Below are 16560 nucleotides of genomic sequence, written 5' to 3'. Positions count from 1 at the left end.
CACCCCTCCCTGCCTGCCTCCCCCTGCTGCCACCCCTCCCTGCCTGCCACCCCCTGCTGCCACCCCTCCCTGCCTGCCTCCCGCTGCTGCCACCCCTCCCTGCCTGCCACCCCCTGCTGCCACCCCTCCCTGCCTGCCACCACTACCCTCCCTGGCTGCCACCACTACCCTCCCTGCCTGCCACCACTACCCTCCCTGGCTGCCACCGCGCGTGCCCGCGTGCCGTCGTGCGCCTGGAGGAGCGAGGCGGGAGTGTTTGCCCTTCACACCTCGGGTGGGCCAACACCCCATAATGGGGTATATTTGTTGGTGTACCGAGGGCGGCGTCTCTGCCTCCCCCCTCCACACGGCCCTTGCGCCCTCGCCCTTAAGGGCCGGAGTCCCTGGCGGGCGGGGCGGGAGCGAGGAATTATGCCTTATTTAACCGCGACAAACACACGCGATCGCTGTTTCTCGCGTGTGATGATCGCGCTCGCGGCTTTTTCTAAAGACTTTGCGTATTTTCTCTCACTCCCGAGAGTTTTGGGAAGCGCGACGCCAGAGTGTTTGGTGTTCCAGTATTACTGGATGGGTGACGGGGCGGCAAGAGTGGGGGTGGAGGGGGTTGGTGGGGGGCTATTTTTTATGGTCTATTTTTTTGATGGTCTATTTTTGTTTGTAATAGATGTGTGTTGGTGCTTGTTGACCATCTGTCTAGGTACACTACACTATTTGCATTACCTTGACTTGTGATCCTGTGGTCCCGGGTTCGATCCCAGGCGCCAGCGAGAAACATTGGGCAGAGTTTCTTTCACCCTATGCCCCTGTTACCTAGCAGTAAAATTGGTACCTGGGTGTTAGTCAGCTGTCACGGGCTGCTTCCTGGGGGTGGAGGCCTGGTCGTGGACCGGGCCGCGGGGACACTAAAGCCCCGAAATCATCTCAAGATAACCTCAAGATTACCTCAGAAGGATTCTCGTACGGTTGCAGATGCGTTCTTGCGTAGGTTCGTTACTGTATTCGGACCTCCGAAAGTTTTAGTCTCTGACCGGGGTCAAGAATTTGATGGGAATATATTTAGAGAAGTTTGTAAGATTTTAGAGACAACTTCGGCTTTTACAACAGCCTACCACCCACAAGCAAACGGAACGACGGAACGGACTAATCGTTCAGTCAAGGATATGCTTGCAATCCTTGCTGAACATGACGCAAACGCCTGGGATGAACACCTACCCTATGTTCAGTTCGCCTTGAATACTGCCATCCACCAATCAAATAACACCCAACCACTTCAGTTGTTTACTGGTAATTCATGCAATTTCCCGTCAGGTCTGCTTAACAGACATAATGTTGCATACGGGGAGGACTATCCTTCAGAGGTCCTTGGAAAAATGAGAAATGCTTGGAATATTGCAGCTGAAGCGTCCAAGAAGGCACGGACTCGGTATGCTCATTTTTATGACAAGAAAGTGCGCCCTCTTGAGTTGACGGAAGGAAGCCTCGTATTGAGAGTGAATGAGGCTGCGCCCGCCAATCAGAGCAGGAAACTAGCTCCGAGGTGGCGAGGACCATATAGAGTAATTAAAAAGGCGGGCCGGTTAATCTTGTTATAAAGGGAGTATTCGAAGACCAGGTGGAAAGGACAATTCATATAAATAAATTAAAACAATATCATGCTAGAGAGGAATTAGAACTGCCTTCAGCGGGTCTAGTTCCTGACTCAGCAGTGCTGACTCATGACTTCACCGACGAGTCAGGGGATGAGGATGACCCTCTGTCATCGCTCATCAGTAGTCAGGTGCAGTCTCGCCACCCTATGGTGACGAGATCTCGCGCTATACAGTAACAGTAAAGTAACTTCCTTGGTTAGTATAAATTAGTATTCATTAGATTTTCCTGTAGAGGCAATGAGGTGTACTATCTCTATACTTAACTCAGGTAGCAACTTTTACCGTGCTCTGGGGTTCCACCTCCACCAAACCCAGAGTATATCTATGCTTCCGCTGTGTTGTGTCTGTCTGTTCCCAGGTCTGATTGGTACACCGACCCAGTTGTTCCAGCCACACGTGAACCCTTGTCTGTAAAGACCGAGGGGGGAGGCACGTTACACAAAGCCCTCCCCCCCCCCTTCCCACCAGACACAGTAACCCACTCATCAGTTACTTTGGGGATGAGTGACTGTCCAAGAGTCACCCGGCCGACGCCTCACGTCACTAACGAGGTTGTCAGGGCCAGCGAGGTGTCCACATTACAGCAGTCACCGGCTGTCACCACTACCCACCACCTGGGTCATCAAGACTGTAGCCATGCCAGCAGTGCTGGAGGAGAGGTCAAGAGATGGACGTCAGTAGCAGTACTCAAGAGTTTTCACCGGAAGATTAATGTTTACGTCGTCTGAAGTAACAAGGAAGCGGAACTCAGGCGGTCACAGGTGGAAGGCAACGCGTATAATGAATTATTTGACAGAATTCAGTAATTTAGAGAAATTAGTCTTCATTCATATTGTATTCAAGCGTATTCCTGTTTAAAGTATCAAGAGTATCCTAAATTGTCAGAATACTTTAGTAAGTCACCATCAGCGACGTCACGAGCCGGGACTAGTCCTTGGCGCGGAGTGACCTTGACGACCTGGCGGTCACGGGTCATCAGAGTTTACCACATTTAGTAATTCTCAAAGGTCAAATAGCCATTTTGTAATTGGAAATAGCTCTTCCCTAAGATGCGTGTGCAATTACCTTCAGTTTAAAAAGAGATCAACCATCTGGGTCGTTCAGTAGAACAGAGATTAGTTGTTAAACTTAGACCCTGCTAGTAAACTTAGTGAGCCAGGTGTAGGAATACACCCCCCCCCCCTTAGGTCTGACCAGGTGTGAGACAGGCAGAGTGAGAGAGAGACAGTGTGGAAGGTCAACGACTCGGGGAGGTGATCCACTCTCACCCTCCCTAAAGAGATCAGCCTAACATCTAGCTGGTCGCAGTAAAAGGTAGAGTCTGCTATAGTTTGGTATAGGAAATTAGTTCATCTCATACCTAAGTCAGGGTGTCGGAAAATCCGACACCATTTAATATCATACAGACAGATAATAATTGCTGCTGTATTACCAACAAGTTACCCATAGAAAACGTAACTTGCAGTGGAATTACCGTCTAAAGAAAACGGGATATCATCACCACATACCATTATTAATTCACCAGCTATTCTGCTGGGAATTATTCTTAAATACATTAGTCTTTGGACTTTACCATCATAAAACATCTCATATAAATTAACTTAATTATCAATATTAAAGTAGAGTAAATGTGACCCTTCTATCACTTATTGACATCTGGACAAAGTAGGCCAGGCGTCAGAGAGGAAGGAGGGCAGCCATTGTTGTTGTCACCTCCGAGACGTGTGGAGCAAATTTGGCTTCTATCATATCTGGACAATGTCGGCCAGTAGCGTCAATAGTATGGAGTGTTAGACAGCCATTGTTTATACTGAGACCAGAGGCACGGTAGCAAATTCGGCTCCTGTTAATTTTACTTGGACGAAGTGTTATGGAAACCAAAGGTGTACCATTATCACACGCTGTCAACAAATTCAAGTTAAGTGTCTTTCCGAAACCCGTATATCTATCATTAGTGGCCATTAATGTCATTGGGTAGGGTTACCCGGTTAGATCACGAAATCGCCTCATACTAAAGGTAATTAAGCCAGGTCTTCATCGTTCCATGTACAGTATTTTCTCTGACATAGCTTGTCATATATAGAATCTGGCTTTACAGCTAGCGCCCTTTTGACAGGTCAAGACGAGGAAGACTTTGTGCACCAGTTACTGGGTGATGGAAGCTACCTCAAAGAGGATAATTTGGTGTCTACACCCTAGTTATACCTGGTGGACTAACCTGCTGTACTATAAGATAAGGAACCTTTTCAATGTATGTAGTTAATACTGTAGTTTGATTGGCTGCATATATATTTAATTAATATAAACCCCCCTAATGTGTAGAGGATCGATTTGTGAGATTATGAGATTATTGCAGAAATACAGTCCACTTATCATTATACAAATTGCTATCGAAGTATATAAATTAACGTAAATATAAATTCATATAAATTAAATAAATATAAATCTCACAGGTCGGTTCCCACACAGGGAGTGTTAACTATAGCGAGTGCTTTGATTTAGATTTTGTTTTAGATTTTGAATAAATTATTTAGTTAGTAATTTGCATTTTTATTATTTCCATTTCATATTTTCATATTTCTCATTGTCCTTGGCCCGTGCTCTCCACGTGTCTGAGGTTAATTGGGCCGCCAGCCCAACAAAGATTAATAGTTCAGTTATCCCTTTGTTTGCTATAATTTCCCACACATAACGTACATTCTTCCCTCCTCCTCCAAATAACTTGGGGTCAAGCCCCAAGGTTATTGATTGCTTAATCGGTCCAGACCCCGGTTATTGCTCCCCGTGTTATTGGTCTGGTGGTGGCGGCGTAAAGGAGATTCTAAAGTTTGCCAGGAGTCAGGTTCGACGTCGCGAGGCTGTAGAATCTTGGCCGGTCAAACGGCTTAGGACCACGTGGCGTGGGATTCATCTTAGAGTAGCTCTGGGGCCCCTTGGATTAAAGAAAAATAAATCAGAATATGGGAAGAGGTAAGGGGTAAAGGGCGGAGTAGAGCCAATAACCCCATGTTACACCCCACAACCCCAGACAGTCTAGACCCCAACACCCCAGACAGTCCCCCCCCACAACCCCAGACAGTCTCCCCCCATAACCCCAGACAGTCTCCACCCACAACCCCAGACAGTCTCCACCCCACAACCCCAGACAGTCTCCACCCCACAACCCCAGACAGTTTCCCCCCCACAACCCCAGACAGTCCCCCCCATAACCCCAGACAGTCTCCCCCACAACCCCAGATAGTTTCCCCCCACAACCCCAGACAGTCTCCCCCCACAACCCCAGACAGTCTCCACCCACAACCCCAGACAGTCTCCACCCCACAACCCCAGACAGTTTCCCCCCCACAACCCCAGACAGTCTCCACCCCACAACCCCAGACAGTCTCCCCCCACAACCCCAGACAGTCTCCCCCCCCACAACCCCAGACAGTCTCCCCCCACAACCCCAGACAGTCTTCCCCCACAACCCCAGACAGTCCCCACCCACAACCCCAGACAGTTTCCCCCCCACAACCCCAGACAGTCTCCACCCCAACACCCCAGACAGTCTTCCCCACAACCCCAGACAGTCTCCACCTTCACAACCCCAGACAGTCTCCCCCCCACAACCCCAGACAGTCTCCCCCCACAACCCCAGACAGTCTCCCCCACAACCCCAGACAGTCCCCACCCACAACCCCAGACAGTTTCCCCCCCACAACCCCAGACAGTCTCCCCCCACAACCCCAGACAGTTTCCCCCCACAACCCCAGACAGTCTCCACCCCACAACCCCAGACAGTCTCCACCCCAACACCCCAGACAGTCTCCACTCCACAACCCCAGACAGTCTCCACCCCACAACCCCAGACAGTCTCCACCCCAACACCCCAGACAGTCTCCACCTCCACAACCCTAGACAGTCTCCACCCCAACACCCCAGACAGTCTCCCCCACAACCCCAGACAGTCTCCCCCACAACCCCAGACAGTCTCCACCCCAACACCCCAGACAGTCTCCACCCCACAACCCCAGACAGTCTCCACCCCAACACCCCAGACAGTTTCCCCCCCACAACCCCAGACAGTCTCCCCCACAACCCCAGACAGTCCCCCCCCACAACCCCAGACAGTCTCCCCCACAACCCCAGACAGTCTCCCCCACAACCCCAGACAGTCTCCACCCCAACACCCCAGACAGTCTCCACCCCCACAACCCCAGACAGTCTCCACCTCCACAACCCTAGACAGTCTCCCCCCACAACCCCCCAGACAGTCTCCCCCCACAACCCCCAGACAGTCTCCCCCCCACAACCCCAGACAGTCTCCCCCCACAACTCCCAGACAGTCCCCCCCACAACCCCCAGACAATCTCCCCCCCCCCACAACCCCAGACAGTCTCCCCCCCACAACCCCAGACAGTCTCCCCCCACAACCCCAGACAGTCTCCCCTCACAACCCCCAGACAGTCTCCCCCCACAACCCCAGACAGTCTCCCCCCACAACCCCAGACAGTCTCCCCTCACAACCCCCAGGCAGTCTCCCCCCACAACCCCAGACAGTCTCCCCCCACAACCCCAGACAGTCTCCCCCCACAACCCCAGACAGTCTCCCCCCACAACCCCAGACAGTCTCCCCCCCACAACCCCAGACAGTCTCCCCTCACAACCCCCAGACAGTCTCCCCCCACAACCCCAGACAGTCTCCCCTCACAACCCCCAGACAGTCTCCCCCCACAACCCCAGACAGTCTCCACCCACAACCCCAGACAGTCTCCACCTCCACAACCCCAGACAGTTTCCAACCCACAACCCCTTACCTTGAGGTTACCTTGAGGTGCTTCCGGGGCTCAGCGTTCCCGCGGCCCGGTCGTCGGCCAGGCCTCCTGGTTGTTGGACTGATCAACCAGGCTGTTGGACGCGGCTGCTCGCAGCCTGACGTATGAGTCACAGCCTGGTTGATCAGGTATCCTTTGGAGGTGCTTATCCAGTTCTCTCTTGAACACTGTGAGGGGTCTGCCAGTTATGTCCCTTATGTGTAGTGGAAGCGTGTTGAACAGTCTCGGGCCTCATCTAATGCCATATCATAGTCTTCCAGCAACTGCGACAGGCAAGAGCCCCCTGTTCTGAAACCATGTTGTCCGGGGTTATGGAGATGCTGTGATTCCATGTATTTTGTGATCTTACTTCTTAGCACTCTCTCAAAATTTTTTTATGATATGCGATGTTAGTGCTATCGGTCTGTAATTTTTTGCCTCTACCTTATTTCCTCCTTTATGGAGTGGTGCTATCTCTGCTGTTTTTAGTATGTCAGGGATAACGCCAGTATATAGGCTTTGTCTCCACAGAATGTAAAGGGCCTGCGATAGTGGTTTTTTACAGTTCTTGATGAATATGAAGTTCCAAGAATCCGGGCCTGGTGCAGAGTGCATAGGCATACTGTTTATGGCTTCTTCAAAATCCAGTGGGGATAGGGTGACGTCTGATATATGATTTGATGTTGGTGTCATATCCATGAAAAAATCATTTGGGTTATCAATCTTTAGTGCATTTAATGGCTCGCTGAAAACAGAGTTGTACTGCTTCCTCAGTAACTCGCTCATTTCTTTGTTGTCATCGGTGAAAGTTCCATCTCCCTTTCGCAGGGGCCCGATACTAGATGTGGTTTTTGATCTTGATTTTGCATAGGAGAAAAAATATTTTGGATTTCTCTCTATTTCACTGATGACATTTGCTCTCTTTGCCTCTCCTGGGTTTTGTATGATTCTTGTAGCTTGAGTTCAATTGTTTCTATTTCTCTACCTAACCTTCTTCGCCGTTCTTGAGATAGGGTGCGACTCTCAAGTTGTTCCGCGATTCGTTTTCTTCGCCTATATAGGGAACGACGTTCCCGTTCCAATCTGCATCTCTTTCTCTTTTTTCTTAGGGGTATGCGGTTTCAACATATTTCTAGTGCTACTCAACTTATTTTTTCCAGGCACTGGTTCAGGTTTGCATTTTCCAGACGGGGGAGACTGTCTGGGGTTTGCACCCCAGACAGTCTCCACCTCCACAACCCCAGACAGTCTCCACTTCCACAACCCCAGACAGTCTCAACCTCCACAACCCCAGACAGTCTCCACCTCCACAACCCCAGACAGTCTCCACCTCCACAACCCCAGACAGTCTCCACCTCCACAAACCCAGACAGTCTCCCCCCCACAACCCCAGACAGTCTCCTCCCACAACCCCAGACAGTCTCCCCCCACAACCCCAGAGAGTCTACACCCCCACAACCCCCAGACAGTCTCCACCCCACAACCCCAGACAGTCCCCCACCACAAACCCAGACAGTCCCCCCCACAACCCCAGACAGTCCCCCCCACAACCCCAGACAGTCCCCACCCCACAACCCCAGACGTTCCCCCCCACAACCCCAGACAGTCCACCCCCCACAACCCCAGACAGTCCCCCCCCACAACCCCAGACAGTCCCCCACCACAACCCCAGACAGTCCCCCCCCAACCCCAGACAGTCTCCCCCCACAACCCCAGACAGTCCCCCACCACAAACCCAGACAGTGTCCCCCAAAACCCCAGACAGTCCTCCCCACAACCCCAGACAGTCTCCCCCAAAACCCCAGACAGTCCCCCCCACAACCCCAGACAGTCCCCTCCCCACAACCCCAGACAGTCTCCCCCCACAACCCCAGACAGTCTCCCCCCACAACCCCAGACAGTCTCCCCCCACAACCCCAGACAGTCTCCCCCCACAACACCAGACAGACCCCCCACAACCCCAGACAGTCCCCCACTACAAACCCAGACAGTGTCCCCCAAAACCCCAGACAGTCCTCCCCACAACCCCAGACAGTCTTCCCCACAACCCCAGACAGTCTCCCCCCACAACCCCAGACAGTCCCCTCCCCACAACCCCAGACAGTCTCCCCCCACAACCCCAGACAGTCCCCCACCACAACCCCAGACAGTCCTCCCCACAACCCCAGACAGTCTTCCCCACAACCCCAGACAGTCTCCCCCCACAACCCCAGACAGTCCCCTCCCCACAACCCCAGACAGTCTCCCCCCACAACCCAGGACAGTCCCCCACCACAAACCCAGACAGTGTCCCCCAAAACCCCAGACAGTCCTCCCCACAACCCCAGACAGTCCCCTCCCCACAACACCAGACAGTCCCCCCCCCACAACACCAGACAGTCCACCCCCCCACAACCCCAGACAGTCCCCTCCCCACAACCCCAGACAGTCTCCCCCCACAACCCCAGACAGTCTCCCCCCACAACCCCAGACAGTCTCCCCCCACAACCCCAGACAGTCTCCCCCCACAACCCCAGACAGTCCCCCCACCACAACCCCAGACAGTCTCCCCCCCACAACACCAGACAGTCTCCTCCCACAACCCCAGACAGTCTCCCCCCACAACCCCAGACAGTCCCCCCCCCACAACCCCAGACAGTCCCCCACCACAACCCCAGACCGTCCCCCCCAACCCCAGACAGTCTCCCCCCACAACCCCAGACAGTCCCCCACCACAAACCCAGACAGTGTCCCCCAAAACCCCAGACAGTCCTCCCACAACCCCAGACAGTCTCCCCCAAAACCCCAGACAGTCTCCCCCCACAACCCCAGACAGTCTCCCCCATCAACCCCAGACAGTCTCCCCCCACAACCCCAGACAGTCTCCCCCCACAACACCAGACAGACCCCCCACAACCCCAGACAGTCCCCCACCACAAACCCAGACAGTGTCCCCCAAAACCCCAGACAGTCCTCCCCACAACCCCAGACAGTCCCCTCCCCACAACCCCAGACAGTCTCCCCCCACAACCCCAGACAGTCCCCTCCCCACAACCCCAGACAGTCTCCCCCCACAACCCCAGACAGTCCCCCACCACAACCCCAGACAGTCCTCCCCACAACCCCAGACAGTCTTCCCCACAACCCCAGACAGTCTCCCCCCACAACCCCAGACAGTCCCCTCCCCACAACCCCAGACAGTCTCCCCCCACAACCCCAGACAGTCCCCCACCACAAACCCAGACAGTGTCCCCCAAAACCCCAGACAGTCCTCCCCACAACCCCAGACAGTCCCCTCCCCACAACCCCAGACAGTCTCCCCCCACAACCCCAGACAGTCCGCTCCCCACAACCCCAGACAGTCTCCCCCCACAACCCCAGACAGTCTCCCCCACAACCCCAGACAGTCCCCCCCCCCACAACACCAGACAGTCCCCCCCCCACAACACCAGACAGTCCACCCCCCCACAACCCCAGACAGTCCCCTCCCCACAACCCCAGACAGTCTCCCCCCACAACCCCAGACAGTCTCCCCCCACAACCCCAGACAGTCTCCCCCCACAACCCCAGACAGTCTCCCCCAACAACCCAAGACAGTCCCCCCACCACAACCCCAGACAGTCTCCCCCCCACAACACCAGACAGTCTCCTCCCACAACCCCAGACAGTCTCCCCCCACAACCCCAGACAGTCTCCCCCCCACAACACCAGACAGTCTCCTCCCACAACCCCAGACAGTCTCCCCCCACAACCCCAGACAGTCCTTTCCCCACAACCCCAGACAGTCTCCCCCCACAACCCCAGAGAGTCTCCCCCCACAACCCCAGACAGTCTCCCCCCACAACCCCAGACAGTCCCCTCCCCACAACCCCAGACAGTCTCCCCCCACAACCCCAGAGAGTCCCCTCCCCACAACCCCAGGCAGTCCCCCCACCACAACCCCAGACAGTCTCCCCCCCACAACCCCAGACAGTCCCCTCCCCAAAACCCCAGACAGTCTCCCCCCACAACCCCAGAGAGTCCCCTCCCCACAACCCCAGGCAGTCCCCCCACCACAACCCCAGACAGTCTCCCCCACAACCCCAGACAGTCCCCTCCCCACAACCCCAGACAGTCTCCCCCCACAACCCCAGAGAGTCCCCTCCCCACAACCCCAGGCAGTCCCCCCACCACAACCCCAGACAGTCCCCTCCCCACAACACCAGACAGTCCCCCCCACAACCCCAGACAGTCCCCTCCCCACAACCCCAGACAGTCTCCCCCACAACCCCAGACAGTCTCCCCCCCACAACCCCAGACAGTCCCCTCCCCACAACCCCAGACAGTCCCCCACCACAACCCCAGACAGTCCCCCCCACAACCCCAGACAGCCCCCCCCACAACCCCAGACAGTCCCCACCCCACAACCCCAGACGTTCCCCCCCACAACCCCAGACAGTCCACCCCCCACAACCCCAGACAGTCCCCCCCCCACAACCCCAGAGAGTCCCCCACCACAACCCCAGACAGTCCCCCCCCCAACCCCAGACAGTCTCCCCCCACAACCCCAGACAGTCCACCCCCCACAACCCCAGACAGTCTCCTCCACAACCCCAGACAGTCTCCCCCACAACCTAAGACAGTCTCCACCCCACAACCCCAGACAGTCTCCACCCCACAACCCCAGACAGTCCCCCCCACAACCCCAGACAGTCTCCTCCCACAACACCAGACAGTCCCCCCCCACAACCCCAGACAGTCTCCTCCCACAACCCCAGACAGTCTCCCCCTACAACCCCAGACAGTCTCCTCCCACAACCTCAGACAGTCTACCCCCACAACCCCAGACAGTCCACCCCCCACAACCCCAGACAGTCTCCCCCCCACAACCCCAGACAGTCCCCCCCCACAACCCCAGACAGTCCCCCCCCACAACCCCAGACAGTTTCCCCCCACAACCCCAGACAGTCTCCCCCCACAACCCCAGACAGTCCCCCCCACAACCCCAGACAGTCTTCCCCACAACCCCAGACAGTCCCCCCCCACAACCCCAGACAGTCCCCTCCCCACAACCCCAGACAGTCCCCCCCCACAACCCCAGACAGTCCCCCCCCACAACCCCAGACAGTCCCCTCCCCACAACCCCAGACAGTCCCCCCCACAACCCCAGACAGTCCCTCCCCACAACACCAGACAGTCTCCTCCCACAACCCCAGACAGTCTCCCCCCACAACCCCAGGCAGTCCCCCCCCAAAACCCCAGACAGTCTCCCCCCACAACCCCAGACAGTCCCCCCCCACAACCCCAGACAGTCTCCCCCCACAACCCCAGACAGTCCCCCCCCACAACCCCAGACAGTCTCCCCCACAACCCCAGACAGTCCCCCCCACAACCCCAGACAGTCTCCCCCCACAACCCCAGAGAGTCCCCTCCCCACAACCCCATACAGTCCCCCCCCCCACAACCCCAGAGAGTCCCCTCCCCACAACCCCAGACAGTCTCCCCCCACAACCCCAGACAGTCTCCTCCCCACAACCCCAGACAGTCTCCCCCCACAACCCCAGACAGTCCCCTCCCCACAACCCCAGACAGTCTCCCCCCACAACACCAGACAGTCTCCCCCCACAACCCCAGACAGTCCCCTCCCCACAACCCCAGACAGTCCCCCACCACAACCCCAGACAGTCCCCCCCACAACCCCAGACAGTCTCCCCCCACAACCCCAGACAGTCCCCTCCCCACAACCCCAGACAGTCCCCCACCACAACCCCAGACAGTCCCCCCCACAACCCCAGACAGTCTCCTCCCACAACCCCAGACAGTCCCCTCCCCACAACCCCAGACAGTCCCCCACCACAACCCCAGACAGTCCCCCCCCACAACCCCAGACAGTCCCCTCCCCACAACCCCAGACAGTCCCCTCCCCACAACCCCAGACAGTCCCTGCCCCACAACCCCAGACAGTCCCCTCCCCACAACCCCAGACAGTCCCCCACCACAACCCCAGACAGTCCCCCTCCACAACCCCAGACAGTCCCCCCCCCACAACCCCAGACAGTCCCCACCCCACAACCCCAGACAATCCCCCCCCACAACCCCAGACAGTCCACCCCCCACAACCCCAGACAGTCCCCCCCACACAAGCCCAGACAGTCCCCCCCCACAACCCCAGACAGTCCCGCCCCCCACAACCCCAGACAGTCCCCCCCACAACCCCAGACAGTCCCCCCCACAACCCCAGACAATCCCCCCCACAACCCTAGACAGTCCCCCCCCACAACCCCAGACAGTCCACCCCCCACAACCCCAGACAGTCCCCTCCACAACCCCAGACAGTCCCCCCACAACCCCAGACAGTCCCCCCCCACAACCCCAGACAGTCCGCCCCTCACTTCCCCAGATAGTCACCCCCCACAACCCCAGAGAGTCCCCTCCCCACAACCCCAGACAGTCCTCCCCACAACCCCAGACAGTCTCCCCCAAAACCCCAGACAGTCTCCCCCCACAACCCCAGACAGTCTCCCCCCACAACCCCAGACAGTCTCCCCCCACAACCCCAGACAGTCTCCCCCCACAACACCAGACAGACCCCCCACAACCCCAGACAGTCCCCCACCACAAACCCAGACAGTGTCCCCCAAAACCCCAGACAGTCCTCCCCACAACCCCAGACAGTCCCCTCCCCACAACCCCAGACAGTCTCCCCCCACAACCCCAGACAGTCCCCTCCCCACAACCCCAGACAGTCTCCCCCCACAACCCCAGACAGTCCCCCTCCACAACCCCAGACAGTCCTCCCCACAACCCCAGACAGTCTTCCCCACAACCCCAGACAGTCTCCCCCCACAACCCCAGACAGTCCCCTCCCCACAACCCCAGACAGTCTCCCCCCACAACCCCAGACAGTCCCCCACCACAAACCCAGACAGTGTCCCCCAAAACCCCAGACAGTCCTCCCCACAACCCCAGACAGTCCCCTCCCCACAACCCCAGACAGTCTCCCCCCACAACCCCAGACAGTCCGCTCCCCACAACCCCAGACAGTCTCCCCCCACAACCCCAGACAGTCTCCCCCCACAACCCCAGACAGTCCCCCCCCACAACACCAGACAGTCCCCCCCCCCACAACACCAGACAGTCCACCCCCCCACAACCCCAGACAGTCCCCTCCCCACAACCCCAGACTGTCTCCCCCCACAACCCCAGACAGTCTCCCCCCACAACCCCAGACAGTCTCCCCCGACAACCCCAGACAGTCTCCCCCAACAACCCCAGACAGTCCCACCACAACCCCAGAGAGTCCCCTCCCCACAACCCCAGACAGTCCCCCTCCCCGCAACCCCAGACAGTCCCCTCCCCACAACCCCAGACAGTCCCCCCCACAACCCCAGACAGTCCCCCCCCACAACCCCAGACAGTCCCCCCCCACAACCCCAGACAGTCCCCTCCCCACAACCCCAGACAGTCTCCTCCCCACAACCCCAGACAGTTCCCCCCCACAACCCAAGACAGTCCCCCCCCACAACCCCAGACAGTCCCCCCCACAACCCCAGACAGTCCCCCCCACAACCCCAGACAGTCCCTCCCCCACAACCCCAGACAGTCCCCTCCCCACAACCCCAGAGAGTCCCCTCCCCACAACCCCAGACAGTCCTCCCCACAACCCCAGACAGTCTCCCCCAAAACCCCAGACAGTCTCCCCCCACAACCCCAGACAGTCTCCCCCCACAACCCCAGACAGTCTCCCCCCACAACACCAGACAGACCCCCCACAACCCCAGACAGTCCCCCACCACAAACCCAGACAGTGTCCCCCAAAACCCCAGACAGTCCTCCCCACAACCCCAGACAGTCCCCTCCCCACAACCCCAGACAGACTCCCCCCACAACCCCAGACAGTCCCCTCCCCACAACCCCAGACAGTCTCCCCCCACAACCCCAGACAGTCCCCCTCCACAACCCCAGACAGTCCTCCCCACAACCCCAGACAGTCTTCCCCACAACCCCAGACAGTCTCCCCCCACAACCCCAGACAGTCCCCTCCCCACAACCCCAGACAGTCTCCCCCCACAACCCCAGACAGTCCCCCACCACAAACCCAGACAGTGTCCCCCAAAACCCCAGACAGTCCTCCCCACAACCCCAGACAGTCCCCTCCCCACAACCCCAGACAGTCTCCCCCCACAACCCCAGACAGTCCGCTCCCCACAACCCCAGACAGTCTCCCCCCACAACCCCAGACAGTCTCCCCCCACAACCCCAGACAGTCCCCCCCCCACAACACCAGACAGTCCCCCCCCACAACACCAGACAGTCCACCCCCCACAACCCCAGACAGTCCCCTCCCCACAACCCCAGACTGTCTCCCCCCACAACCCCAGACAGTCTCCCCCCACAACCCCAGACAGTCTCCCCCGACAACCCCAGACAGTCTCCCCCAACAACCCCAGACAGTCCCCCCACCACAACCCCAGACAGTCTCCCCCCCACAACACCAGACAGTCTCCTCCCACAACCCCAGACAGTCTCCCCCCACAACCCCAGACAGTCCCCTCCCCACAACCCCAGACAGTCTCCCCCCACAACCCCAGACAGTCTCCCCCCACAACCCCAGACAGTCTCCCCCCACAACCCCAGACAGTCCCCTCCCCACAACCCCAGACAGTGTCCCCCCACAACCCCAGAGAGTCCCCTCCCCACAACCCCAGGCAGTCCCCCCACCACAACCCCAGACAGTCTCCCCCCCAACAACCCCAGACAGTCCCCTCCCCACAACCCCAGACAGTCTCCCCCCACAACCCCAGAGAGTCCCCTCCCCACAACCCCAGGCAGTCCCCCCACCACAACCCCAGACAGTCTCCCCCCACAACCCTAGACAGTCCCCTCCCCACAACCCCAGACAGTCTCCCCCCACAACCCCAGAGAGTCCCCTCCCCACAACCCCAGGCAGTCCCCCCACCACAACCCCAGACAGTCCCCTCCCCACAACACCAGACAGTCCCCCCCACAACCCCAGACAGTCCCCTCCCCACAACCCCAGACAGTCTCCCCCACAACCCCAGACAGTCTCCCCCCCACAACCCCAGACAGTCCCCTCCCCACAACCCCAGACAGTCCCCCACCACAACCCCAGACAGTCCCCCCCACAACCCCAGACAGTCCCCCCCACAACCCCAGACAGTCCCCACCCCACAACCCCAGACGTTCCCACCCACAACCCCAGACAGTCCACCCCCCACAACCCCAGACAGTCCCCCCCCACAACCCCAGAGAGTCCCCCACCACAACCCCAGACAGTCCCCCCCCAACCCCAGACAGTCTCCCCCCACAACCCCAGACAGTCCACCCCCCACAACCCCAGACAGTCTCCTCCACAACCCCAGACAGTCTCCCCCACAACCTAAGACAGTCTCCACCCCACAACCCCAGACAGTCTCCACCCCACAACCCCAGACAGTCCCCCCCACAACCCCAGACAGTCTCCTCCCACAACACCAGACAGTCCCCCCCCACAACCCCAGACAGTCTCCTCCCACAACCCCAGACAGTCTCCCCCTACAACCCCAGACAGTCTCCCCCCACAACCTCAGACAGTCTACCCCCACAACCCCAGACAGTCCACCCCCCACAACCCCAGACAGTCTCCCCCCCCACAACCCCAGACAGTCCCCCCCCACAACCCCAGACAGTCCCCCCCCACAACCCCAGACAGTTTCCCCCCACAACCCCAGACAGTCTCCCCCCACAACCCCAGACAGTCCCCCCACAACCCCAGACAGTCTTCCCCACAACCCCAGACAGTCCCCCCCCCACAACCCCAGACAGTCCCCTCCCCACAACCCCAGACAGTCCCCCCCACAACCCCAGACAGTCCCCCCCCACAACCCCAGACAGTCCCCTCCCCACAACCCCAGACAGTCCCCCCCACAACCCCAGACAGTCCCTCCCCACAACACCAGACAGTCTCCTCCCACAACCCCAGACAGTCTCCCCCCACAACCCCAGACAGTCCCCTCCCCACAACCCCAGACAGTCTCCCCCCACAACCCCAGACAGTCCCCCCCCACAACCCCAGACAGTCTCCCCCCACAACCCCAGACAGTCCCCCCCCACAACCCCAGACAGTCTCCCCCCACAACCCCAGACAGTCCCCCCCACAA

The sequence above is a fragment of the Procambarus clarkii genome, chromosome 36 (genome assembly GCF_040958095.1).
Source record: "Procambarus clarkii isolate CNS0578487 chromosome 36, FALCON_Pclarkii_2.0, whole genome shotgun sequence".
NCBI classification, from domain to species: Eukaryota; Metazoa; Arthropoda; class Malacostraca; order Decapoda; family Cambaridae; genus Procambarus; species Procambarus clarkii.
Note: the sequence above shows the minus strand (reverse complement) of the source record.